The sequence below is a fragment of the Rhopalosiphum maidis genome, chromosome 1 (genome assembly GCF_003676215.2).
Source record: "Rhopalosiphum maidis isolate BTI-1 chromosome 1, ASM367621v3, whole genome shotgun sequence".
NCBI lineage: Eukaryota > Metazoa > Arthropoda > Insecta > Hemiptera > Aphididae > Rhopalosiphum > Rhopalosiphum maidis.
This window is the reverse complement of record NC_040877.1, coordinates 66,837,074-66,850,383: the sequence shown is the minus strand read 5'-3', so window position 1 is coordinate 66,850,383 and position 13,310 is coordinate 66,837,074. Positions and strand designations below refer to the sequence as shown.

The following is a 13,310-nucleotide window of genomic DNA, read 5'->3' as shown; positions in this document are numbered from 1 at the left end:
TTATAGAGAAAATTTAGTATGCCACATGCATGGTCAAGTTTGCATTTACGGAATAGTGTTGTTCCGGATACATCTAACAACGGTGAAACAGACCGGGATAATAGAATAAGAAATAAGAAATAGGTACAAAGACATTGCAACGAGATGGAGTGACGTTTGGCGATAAATCGATCAAAAGCCAAAGACACGACATTCACTGTAACCTCACCAGGTCTCATCTGCATTCAGTTATATTACTCGAGTCTCGAGCATCCGGTTTTTACGCCCATGCGTAGTTACAGGTAAATAATTGTGAAGGTGATCGTAATATTGATTATAATTTACTATATAAATATATATTAAATGATTACCTGATTGGCGCTAGACATCTGGGTAATCAATCACACATCCGTACAATTCCAATTGTCCATTACAATATAATATATTATTGTAGGAATTTATTGTAATCTAAAAATAAAAAAAACAAGTGTAAAAATTAATTACTAAATAGGATTTACAATTGAATTTGAAGTACTCGTACTTGTTACTGTATAATTTATAGCCAATAAAATGTACTTGATTGTCCTACGCAATATATACATAAATACACGGAAATTGCCATATTACTTATTAATATTTTTCTAAAATTATCTTTTATATAGTATAATACTTTTAATAATATACATTTATAATATTATTTAAATATGTTTAAAAACAACTAAAATTACAATGGAACAATATTGTAAAAGTATAAGATAACTACTTTAAAATTCTTCGTTCTATTAAAAAAAATAAAAATTGTTTTTGTTAATATTTTTATAATTATCATACAATCTAAAATTATAATCGGTATAAGATACGTATATTATGTTGACATATTGTTTACGTGGAAATTAAATTTGTACTTTTTTTATATTCTTAAATGTTTATAAATTATAAATTACCATTATTCAGACTGTAACAAACCATTACCTATAATCTATATTAACATTGCTATAAAGAAACACCGCATTATTATAACACGGACAGCAGACGCGCCTGGATATTTGCATATCTTATGGCCCAGCGTCCATAATATTAATTTATCACAACAACCTGTACTTGACTAATAATTAGACCTTTAGGATTCGAGATATTTATCAGTACATTTTTTCTTTCGCATACACACGCATACACATGCACACACACAAACACACACACCATTATCTTGTAAATCCAGGGGCCGCACGACGAGTATAATAAATCATAATTATAATTCGTACGCCATATCATTATTCAATTATACAAAATACGGTTGACAAGAAGAAAAATGTTTGTAACTATCAGGAACAGAAAATTCTTTTTTTCAATGTTGAGATTATAGTACTACTGTAATCTGTAGTAAGTACCTATATAATATCTATATTATTTAATATCGTTTCATAATTTTAATAGATCAATTTTTTTTTTTATTTAACAAAAGCTGAAAATATAAAAATTCCGAAAATTATTCCGAAGAAGAAAAGATGTTTAAAGAATGAAGGTAGTGGGGGGGAATGGAGATCAGGCGAAAATGTTGTTTGGGTGCAGTGGCATTCCATAGGTTAAAATGACGGGCTGCCCACGGGTGTGAGTATGTGTGTGTGTGTGTGTGTGTGTGTGTGTGTGTGTGTGTGAGCGCGCGCGCCACGAGTAAGTGCGCGCGCGTTGCGTGTGAGTACGTGCGTGCGCTTGTGAATGTTGGAATGATGGATTATTTTATGCGCGTATGCACATACATATGAGCATACTACAGCAGGCCTTCCCGCGATCCGATCTCGACACTAGGAGCTTCAGGCTATCAAAACATAAATACACGCTTAGGTTTTGATTTTTATTTCTACTTCTCTCACTTTGTATTATTATTATTATTAATAATAATAATAATATGGTTTTCATCTGGATTTTTTATTCGAATATAAAACCGGTGCAAATAAATTTAGGGGACGATACTCAAAAAAAAAAATAACTAGTCCGTACATTTTATTTCTTAGACGAATTAAGAACTAATGTATTGAAAACATTAAAACCTTATGTAAAACTATGTATTGTAATTCTATAAGTATCTATCATTAATATATACAAATACACATGGAAATCACAAAAAAAAAATCATATTTATAGTCACATTTTAAAATCAACTACCGAATTAGCACAGCCACCATTATTTGTTCAATACTATTTAAATACGAATATCTATCTATCTATCTATTATATATATATGAAAATTAAGAAAATAATGTTTAAAAACAACGTTATTCCTTAGCAAAGATGTAGCATATATCATCTTATTTATAAGCTTTATTAACTACATAGTACGATGTATTTTTACTATTCTAACTTTTCTATTTTATCTACTAAAACAATAGCTTTTAATAACGAGTATACTATTGTATATCCTTTATCAGTAAGTATCCAAACAAAGTATTATAATAAGTATAATAGTTATGTTCACATTGCATATTGCTGAAAATAAAATACAAACATTTTATTTTCACTTTAAGTCAGTTTTTTTTTTTTTTTTTTGGCGGCGGCGGTTAATTTTAAGTTGTTTTTACAAAATGGATAGGTACTACATCAGATGAGTGTATTATTAAAGAAATATTTAAAGGTACATTATTTACTTTTATACCACATGATTTCAATATCGTTAATATGGGACTACTCCTTACCTTAAGCCATATCAATCTAAAAAACTTTCAGCCATTTAAACAAAATAAAAAGAGAAAAAACTTATAAAGATGCGTAGTAAGTGGTTCAATCGGTTTATCTCAACATTTTTGATTTAATTCATTATACTTTTAAATTTATAAATATATTTTGTAAATTTAATCTTCATTACAAAAAAAATTAGGTTGAAATTTTTTTAATTTTACATATTTTTATCTTTTTTTTTTTCTTTATAATATTTATACATTTTTAACTTAGGTGTAGTAATCCTTAATAATCAATAATGATACGTTTATGTTATATTAAAACATTAAAATAAAATTAGAACGTCTTAAAATACATTTTTATACATTTTTATCCTTTTTAGAGCTGTACACATATAAAAAATTCTGACTCTAGTAAAAACTAGAATAATTAGCATATTAGTCCAGCACATATATAGTATAAAACGATACAAAAACATACTTAGGTTGTTGATTATAAATTATGTGATCTGTATATTGTTCATTGACAATTATTTTAATGAATCAAAACATAAATAAATGTAAAAATTATTATTGTTTTTAGAATATATTATAAGCCTTCAAATAAAATTCCAAATTTGATATCATCTATATTAATTTGTCTGTTTAAGCTATCCACAGCCAATTCGATCGCACTTATGGTTCTGAAATTTGGTAAATAGGTAATTCTATACCCAATGAAAACCCACCTGAAAGCCAGTTTTCAAATTTTGCATCTTAAAGAGAGAGTTACACAAAGTTGTTGGCTCGCGAAAAACGATAATTATTGTTTGTTTATACAAACAAAGACTATAATTTTAATTAATACTTTTTATTTTTTATTTTCAAACAAATGTTAAATATAATTAACTTGCAAAAAACTACTATCTTTTAATTTATATATTGCTTTCCCATTAGTAATTAAATTTGTCGCCGGCAAAACACAGCGTAAAATCAGTAAGTAGATAATGATGTAAAGCTATATCAATTGTCTATAACAATCACAGAATAGATTAAATTTAATCTATTCTGTTATATAATATATATTTAAACAATAATGATAACAAAAAACTTAAAAATTTTAATTTGAATAACGGGTTCATGAATTATTATATTTTTTCAGTTTGAATAAAAACTGAGAAAGTATAACTCTACTGTATAATAGGCTTCCAGTAAACCTCATCACAATTAAGTGAAACTAATATACGTAGATCACTATGTAGTCATAGACTCGTATTGGTGTTATAGATGTATTAAACTTAAATTTAGCGATAAATTACAACATTGGACACTATTTTTTAAGAATATTGTATCATTTATTTATTTTACTATAAGCATAACGATAGATTAAGTTAATTTTCACTAAAAAAAAAACCGAAGACATAATATAATTATTATAAGTTGTACGTTTTAAAACTTATAAAATTATATTCAGAGACGTATTTAAATATTTACCGATTGTAGGCCTGTGGAATATTGCCGCCCTTAATTATGATAAAATAAAATTTAATTAGGTATGTAAACAAAACAATTTTTAATTATATTTTAAATACAAAAATATAACAATTAGATTAGTTATAGTGCCTGCATATAAATACGCCACTGATTATATCATATATTATAAATATATAAGCCAAAAATACCGATGTATTTTACAAGGAACAGTGACCAGTGGGTTCGTGACACAGATGGTTTGGAATTAGTCTAAATGTTTTAAAAAATTATTTGTTTATAAAAAACACTAATAAATGTAATAATAATGAAAAGCTCAGTCCTTATAATTAATATACTTTAAATAACAATAAAATAACTAAATCCAAAGTAAAATTACTATTTTTGTTTAAATATCCAATTTTTTTAATCAACATTAATTTAACTCTTCTTAAAAAAAATCAGTCAAGTATTTTTGATATTATTTTTTATTATTATATTATTAATATAAGAAACATACAAATATTAAGAACGGTTTATTAGATTTTCAAGCATTTCGACTAAAATAAAAAAAAATCATCTAAAGAAAACTAAAAAAAAAATAGAAAATTTAAAAAGTACAAAATATACCAACATTTACCAATACATTCATCGCTCTTTAGTCTATCAGGAATCTGAAATACAATTTTTAAATGCATAAAAATCAAATTTCAAATTTTAAGTTTTATATTCAACCTATAAAATATAAACAGTTACAATATATTTTTAAATTCTTTTGTCATCTTTAAACAAATGATCAACAATTTTTCTTACGACAAATAACTGAAATACATTTACGAAACTTCACTATTTATTAATACTTTTACTAAAGTAACTTCTGAGAAAAAACCAAGGATGGCAAGTTGTCAATTGTATGATAAGGAAACATGTTTAATATATAAGTACAGAATACAGAATATAATATCATATGAAACTATTAGAAATTAGAACCATTATTTGTATTTTAAAACTAATAGGTTCACATTCCTTGCTTTGCTTAAATTTTAGAATCTACTTCAAAGACTTTAACGAGGGTATACAATGAACTTCACTTTTGTCATGATAAATCTAGGTCAAAATAACATTAAATCTCGTAGTTCCCCCTGAAAAACATAATGTATCTATTATACATTGTATTCTAAACATATTTATACATCCCATTTATATAACTACCCTAGGTGCGTAAATAGGGAATGGTAACAAAGTATCGAATAAGCTTGGATTCTTTTTCAAATTTCCAAACAATTCATTATTGATAAAATATATAGGTACAATATTATATAAATAAAATAAAAACCAGTTTGTACTGTCAACCAATTTTTCAAATAAAAGACACAGGACGATAATACATTTTAATTTAAGTTTTTATGTAAAAAATCCGTATTAAACAATTTTTAAAATTTTTTTCGAAAATTATAAGATTAAACAATTGATTAACTATTATTCTTATGATTTTTACAATGTACATTTATAAGTACAATACAATCCCCGTGCAACTTGATAAAAATGATTATTTAATTGTTTGAACTTTGAAGATTAAGCGTAAACTACGGATTGCTGTATAGCAAAACAATCTATTTTAGATATATTTTTGATTTTAATATTTTATATAATAAATAATTTGTGTATTTAAATATATTTTATTAATTATTGGCATATTATAATTAACATAATAAATATAAAGGGTTGTATCAGAAAATTACCGAAAATTGTTTCGATGGAGTACGATTGTGCGCAGTGCCAGAATAACAAAATACATGATTTTGACTATTCAAAGGCGTACAACTGCGCGTGAAATTGGGTGCGGCGAGGCCAAATTTTTTATTAAATAAATATTAAGTTATATCATAGTTATTTTTAATATTTAAATACTAATACGAATACATGCATTAAAAAAATATCGTTAAATTTACATAAATAACACAAACTAAAAAAGTAAATAATTCCAAAAAGTGGACAAATTCCATTCAATATGATATTTAAATTAAATTTTAAATCCCCGATACTTATTTCCAACTATGGCCAAATACTTAAGTATATTTTCTGATGTTTTATTTTTTAAATACATTTTGTGTTGTTTACAAATAAATTCAATTTTCTATAATATTTCCTTTGATTTTGGCTTGATTAATCTTTGGAAATTACTTCTTAGTGAAGTGAAAATTGTCTGGTATCGACAATAATAAATAATAAATAATCTACTATAGTACCATACGGATTTACCATGAAGGCATGCGCTCATTTTTTTTTTTAATTTAGTTTTCAAACACGTAAGTCATAATTTGTTTCAAAATTAAAATACCAAAAAAAAAGTTTTTGAATTACTTCACATAAAAATATTCTTACTTTTAAAACTTGTAATAACTAATAAGTTCTCGTATTAAAAATGATAGAATAAAACACTTAAACGGGTTCTTTTTAACATAAAATTTGCTATGTATGCGTGGATGATATTATGTCCACTTTATTATAAAATATTTGGTGAATTTTTGTGATTTCAAAGATTTTGGTAAAAATTTGAATTCTAATAAAAAAAAATAATGTTAATGTTTTTTTTTTTTAATATTTTAAAATAGTAACAAGATCCATTTACAAAAAGACTTATAGTAGTTGTATTTAATTTTCAAGCTTACAAAAATGTTATCTACATCAATAAAAACACTCATCATTGCCAACATTTTAAATGTCTATAAATAGATCAAAATGAGCCTACAATTTAAAAAAATCATATCATGTCTAAAAATTTCAATTTGGTGAAAACTTCAAATCTTAATTTATTATTTTTTAAATAATAAAAATAAAATAAATTTTGTCAAAAACTGAAGTTGTGTTGTAGTGTAAATGCTTTCATTGTCTCGCTGTTTTATTTTTTACTAATAGTAATTATTAAGAAGAGTATTGGAAATTTTCTGTTTTAAGTTCTAAAGTTAAGTACCAACTAAATCATATTTTAAATCTACTAGAAACCATCAATGTGAAAGCTTAAAGAAATTAACTGCTCCAAAACATGATAATAGAAGTTAAACTTGAACTTTTAGAATTTCCAAAAGAGTTGAAATGAAAAACATATCGATAATCCACAAACAGTATAATATTCATAATTAATCAATTTTAACTAAAATCAATTTAAATTATTTTCTTATTACAATAATAAGAAATTTAAAACAATTATTTTTTACATTGAAATATTATACAAAAATATTACATATATGGTTCATATGTCTTAAAATAAAAAAAAAATTGGATTATCTAAGCCTAATTTTTGGGATCTTTGTCGTCAATAACTATGTACAGACATAAAGTTTTATTTCTAAAATAATCCTTTATACATCAAATATAAACTGTCTTTAATTCACTTAATTTTCAAACAAATGTATACATTTTTATTATTAAACTATATACAATTATGATATTACTTAAATTTTTATGTGTTCAAATACCGAAATTACGTGTACTTATTTCCCATAAAAATATAAGTTTAATATTTAATGTATCTAATTAAAAAAACATATATTATTTTTGAATATAGTCATAAAATAAATTACCATGAAAACTATGACAACAAGCAGTTACACTTTGATACGATCACTAACTTGTCCCAGGAAAATCTACAGTATATATGATGTTACCACTCAAATAAATGACTATTTAATATCTTTAGCTAATTGTTATAATTTTCTATTATTTTTGACATATTGTCAAAAGAAAAAAAAATAACTTACACGAGTTAATTACGTAATACGTGTATATTGCATAGTTACAAAAAAATACTAAATATTATCTACCTTTTATTGAATATATTATTTTGTTTGAGTCATTGCAGTCTTAGAATATATATTTAACATTTTTTTAGTCTTGTTTAGGTTTTAATTATAATATGTTTACTAAATACTATATTGTATTAATAAATAATTTTTTATTTTGAAAGGAGCATTATATATTTCTGTATAATAACCTCTAGCATACATCATTGTTGTTTTTTCTTTATACATTTTTAAATTCTTATTTTATTTTATGGTTTAGTGCTGTTCAATATGTGATAGTTTCCAGACATATCTTTACCTTAATTTAAAATTCAAAACCGAATTATTCAAAAAGCCAAGGGACGTCCTTGTATTAAATACAAGTAATCTCCACGTGCCGGTGAAATCTTATCGGTCTAAAACTCAACGGGGAGCCCAACATAACATTTACTACCTATAATACATACAACTACGGATTGTTATGTGGACATCACTTGGAAATGATTCCGTACAAATAACTCAAGTATATATTTTATTATTTTTATTTTATTTTATTATAGGTATTATCCTTTTGGACTTAAAAAAAATTATTTTACTCATATAAATAAGTAGAAATATAATATTCCGATAAGACTGGACTTGCTAGATATTTTAACAGACGTTCTCTATTGGTTATAATTACCTTTTGTAACGAATAAACACGTTACACTAATAATATATCTTCCATTAGTATTAATTATTTTTCATTATTATATTATAAAAATATAATATTATATTGATAAAAATAGTTTTACTGAATATCTGTGTAAATATACTTATATAATATAAATATAAAAAAATTTAATAGTTTAAACCTAATGCCTAATGGCTATTAGTTAATGATTATCTTTTTAACTTTGATATTTAATTGATAATCGTTTAAATAAAAATAATAATATTATTTTAATAGTTCTTTCAGATTTTAAATTAAATTTAACAGTTTGTCTTATTAGCATTAACAACTTTTATTTTTTATGACAATAAAATAAGCTTTTTTATCAAGTGGAACATTTCGTCAAATAATTATTTGCCTATACTATTAACAACTAACTAATAGTTTATTTAGTTTATTATAATGTTAAGTTATATTAACTACTATCTCATCTTATAGCACAATTCCCTAAAAATTAATGTGAGTATTTTTATTATTATTAATGTGCCAATTAAAAGGTAACTAAAGTAATCATATAATATTTAATCAAAATTTTAAATCTAACTTTTGAAGCACTTTTTGATTGACGAATTCTAATATTTATAGTTTTTAATATATACCCTAAGACCTAAATATAGTAGTTAAGTACAGGATAGTACAATACATAAAAAACTTATTTCGGGTCGTTTCAACTCGTGCCATTAGGTAGACAGTTGTCGGAAAGCTGTGAACAAATTATAGAAAAATATCGGACATAAGAATTAAGGAATATCTACAAGGTTTACAATGATTTACCCATCAATTCGAACCTTTACAACCAACTACCCACCACCGTGATACGCTGAACATTGCCTTCTTGAAATGATTTTTATTAACAATTGGACTGTACAAAATCTCTATGGTTAGGCCACCAAATAAATGAAAAAAAAAACCAAAATATTGAGGTCGAAACTGGTTATTTGCATTGCTAACCGCGATCGCTCTATGAATAGAAAATATCGATGATATGATAAAAAATCTATGATGCCTAATAAATGGTAAACTATAAAGTAAATTAAAAAAATAAACCATGTATTGAAAAGGAGGGACAATATACTGGTTATAATTATTATCCTAGCTATTTGTATTTAAACCGCAGATAATACTCTGTAGGAAATGTCCGTTCCGAAAAAAAAACTCATCATTGTAAAGTCAATATTTAATGGTAAGTAGGTATCTAAAAATATCTAAATAAGCTTAAAAATGTTAAAAAATTTTTAATTTTCAAATGAAAATAATAAGTCTCTGGTGAAGGTACTAAATTTCACCCCAAATAAGAGCAAAGTGAATTGTTAAATTAGGACGATTAGGTATCTCTATAACCACTCCATCTCAATTGCAAATTTATAATTTTGATTTGTTTAAAAAATGTAAATAGTATAGCTAATTTAATCGATCAAATTATCTTGGTAATGAAATGCACATTTTCTATTTATATATAAGTCTATAATATTCAAGAAAATAATAAGCAAAACCTACATTATAAATAACCTATACATTATTAAACATTATATTGGTAACATAATAAAATTATCAATAAAAACTTTACTTACATGTTAGAAAACAAATATATATTTATATATATTTGCACATAATACATAAAATATATATTATTGTATTATACCTAGTGCGTATTTAGTAAATACGTAATATATCTACTCAACAAAATAATTTTAAATATTTATATTTTATTAATACTAATTTAATTAATTTAATAGTAGAATTAATAAAATAAACTAAATACGTAATTAATTTATAAAAATTGATATTTTCAAAACATGTAATAATAATATATGAAGGTATGTGTATGTACCTGATATGAGTGTAGTATAACATTGAAGTCTTAATCATTGTCACCATGTAATCACGAATATCACACAAACCCGCGAATTAATTATTTATTCTATACGCATGCATAAATAATATGTGAATTTAATTTCGCACTAAAATGTGTACAGATACAACACTTATTTAAAAACGGGTGACGAACTACTGAAATCACTTAGTGGAATGAACGACAAAACTGTTGCAAACGACCAGCACAACAAAATGGAGCAGGTATACTATGGTATCTGACGACTGCCATTGCCAGTCTGCAGACTCTTGTAGTCATGTTGTAAGGAAACAAGAAGGAGAGGGCCAACGAACGTTACAGTGCTGCCACATAATATTAAATGATAATGACAGATACAATGATTTTTAACACGGATTAAGATATATCTTAGTCCGTGATTTTTAATGTTTTGTCGGAATTATTATTATATAAATTTTATTTATATTAAAAAAAAAATGCCGTATTTATTTTATTATAAAAATTGTAACATAATTTCAATCTTCAAAGCATATTATTACGTATTTGTCAAAGTGTCATCACACTTTTAGTTACGAAAGCTCTTAATAAACATATGTATACATAGGAATCGTAGTAGGTTTAATGTACGTAGGTACGTAAGTCCAGACAGCATACGAATAAATGATACATAAAGTTCAAAACTTTAAAAATATTTATTTTTTTATGTAATAATCCGTTAATATATTTTATTATTTCAGTCTACAAGATAAAATAACGTATATATAATTTTATTAAAATACTTCGATTCGAAATTGTCTAAAGTAAACTATTATTTCAATTATTTAAAATATACAGATTTATACATATTTTTCATACAAAGAAAAATTACGAAACTATTTTCATTTTTCACTAATTATATTTAGTCTAAGCAGCTTATAGTACTTAAAAATGTGTTAATTAAAATGTGTACTTAAATGTACCATCTTAACTTTATTGATGAGTATACCTACTTTAGATTCTAAACGGAGTGGTGAATGTATTGATTTTACAATGATGTATGTTTTTTTTATTTTTGTGTGTCATCACGTTTTGGAGTAGAAATAATGCTTTGATTTTTCACTTCAATCCCTCTTTGAAAAGGAAAATTCATTTAGTTGGTACTTTAGGAGGTCAAAAGTAGTTTTCAAAAGCGTCGATAAAAATTCTGAAAAAGTAATAGGAAAACAGAAATTTTTACGCATAACCACTTTTCGACAATATATCGATTTTTGGATTTTGCTGTAACTCAAAAACAAATTATTGTAATTACTTGAAATTTTCGCAAAATGTTTATATTAGCGTTATCTATTAACGATTAAATTTTCAAATGTTTAGAATTTTTTTAACTATTTATAGACCATTGAAATTTTTTGATTTTTCTAAAAAAATTTTCTTGAAATGCCGATAAAAAAAATGGCTTTCCAAAAAAATTTTAAAATTTAATACAAGGTTTATTATAAGTATTTTACAAAATCGAGTAAAATAACGATATATTACAATTTAAATATAAGTATTAAGTAATAATATAATATATAATATATCCTACTAATTAATTCTAGGCTGACAAATTATCTCCGTTCAGAATCATTTTTTGTACACAATAATGATATCTGTCATTGCATTTAAATTTAACACATTCATTATAGTGACCTATACTCTCCACCTCTACTATACAGCAGAGCAATTCAGCGATACCCATTTGCCCACCTTTTTTAAATTATAATCTATATATATACGCTTATTAATTAATTTAATATTTCATTGATTTTTGTTAGAACAATAATTATAGATTCTGATTATTTACGAGAATTTAAAAATAATTTCATTTAGTAATATGCTTATATAGTTATATACATTATGCATATATAGCTATATCGTATACGATACATATATATATATATATATATATTACATACAAAGTTGTAAAAGCATAAAAAACTTCAATAAATTTCAAACTTCAAATTAATATAAGTAATACTTATCGTATTAAAAAAAATCAAAAATCGTTTTTCAAAATTTTTGTTCATAATCATTTAAAGTTCAAATGTTTACGAAATATTATGTCAAAATTTTGAAAATTTGCAAGAAATTTTGAAGTTGAAAATACAAATAATGTTTGTAATTTATATCTATAAAGTTAAAATACCAAACACAAGGTTTTCCATAACTTTTTCTTCAAATAACTGTAAATAAAAAACTCATCCACCGTCAATATAGAAAAAATTGTATGAACCTAAAAAATTAGTTTTTCACAAAATCGAATAAAATAACGATATATAACAATTTAAATATAGGTATTAATATAATATATCCTACTAAGTACTAAGTACTATAATCATTCTAGACTGAAAAATCATATCCGTTCAGAATTGTTTTTCGTATACAATGATACCTGCAGTCATTGCATTCAAATTTAACACATTCATTATATATAGTGACCTACTCTCCATCTCTACTATACAGCAGAGCGATACCCACTTGTCAACCCTTTTTTATATACATATTAGGTAATATTAATATGGATTCATTAATTGAAAGCATTGAAGTATATTTAGGTGAGAATAAATTGTTGTGGTTTCTCACTTCCTCAGAGTTGAATATCATAAGTCATAACAGGAACTTAGTGGCGCCGAAGTTTATCCCATCATGTTAAGGTCAAGCCATGATCCGATCTTTTTTTTTTTAAATATGCGGATGGTAGGCCACATTATATTAACATCATAACTTTATAGTTTGTTGTGAGTAAATTTATATTTTTATCGACTATCAACTATCCTGTGAATAAAATTAGATACTTCAATTTGTATAATGTTTCTTTGCAGACTTGCGGTCATTACATATTTAGTGTTAATAATAAAATAATATTA

General features: G+C 24.5%; 1 protein-coding gene across 1 annotated transcript in view; it reads right to left on the bottom strand.

Annotated features, from left to right (window-relative positions):
• Positions 1–10,691, bottom strand: part of LOC113549767 (F-box/LRR-repeat protein 7-like) — a 36,635-nt gene extending 25,944 nt beyond the window's left edge. Inside the window, exons 1-2 of the mRNA XM_026951231.1 lie at positions 10,426–10,691; positions 351–447 (exon numbers count right to left, since the gene is read on the bottom strand). The gene's annotated coding sequence lies outside the window, so the exon portion shown is untranslated. The remainder of the gene's footprint in view (positions 1–350; positions 448–10,425) is intronic.
• Positions 10,692–13,310: the final 2,619 nt, after the last annotated feature.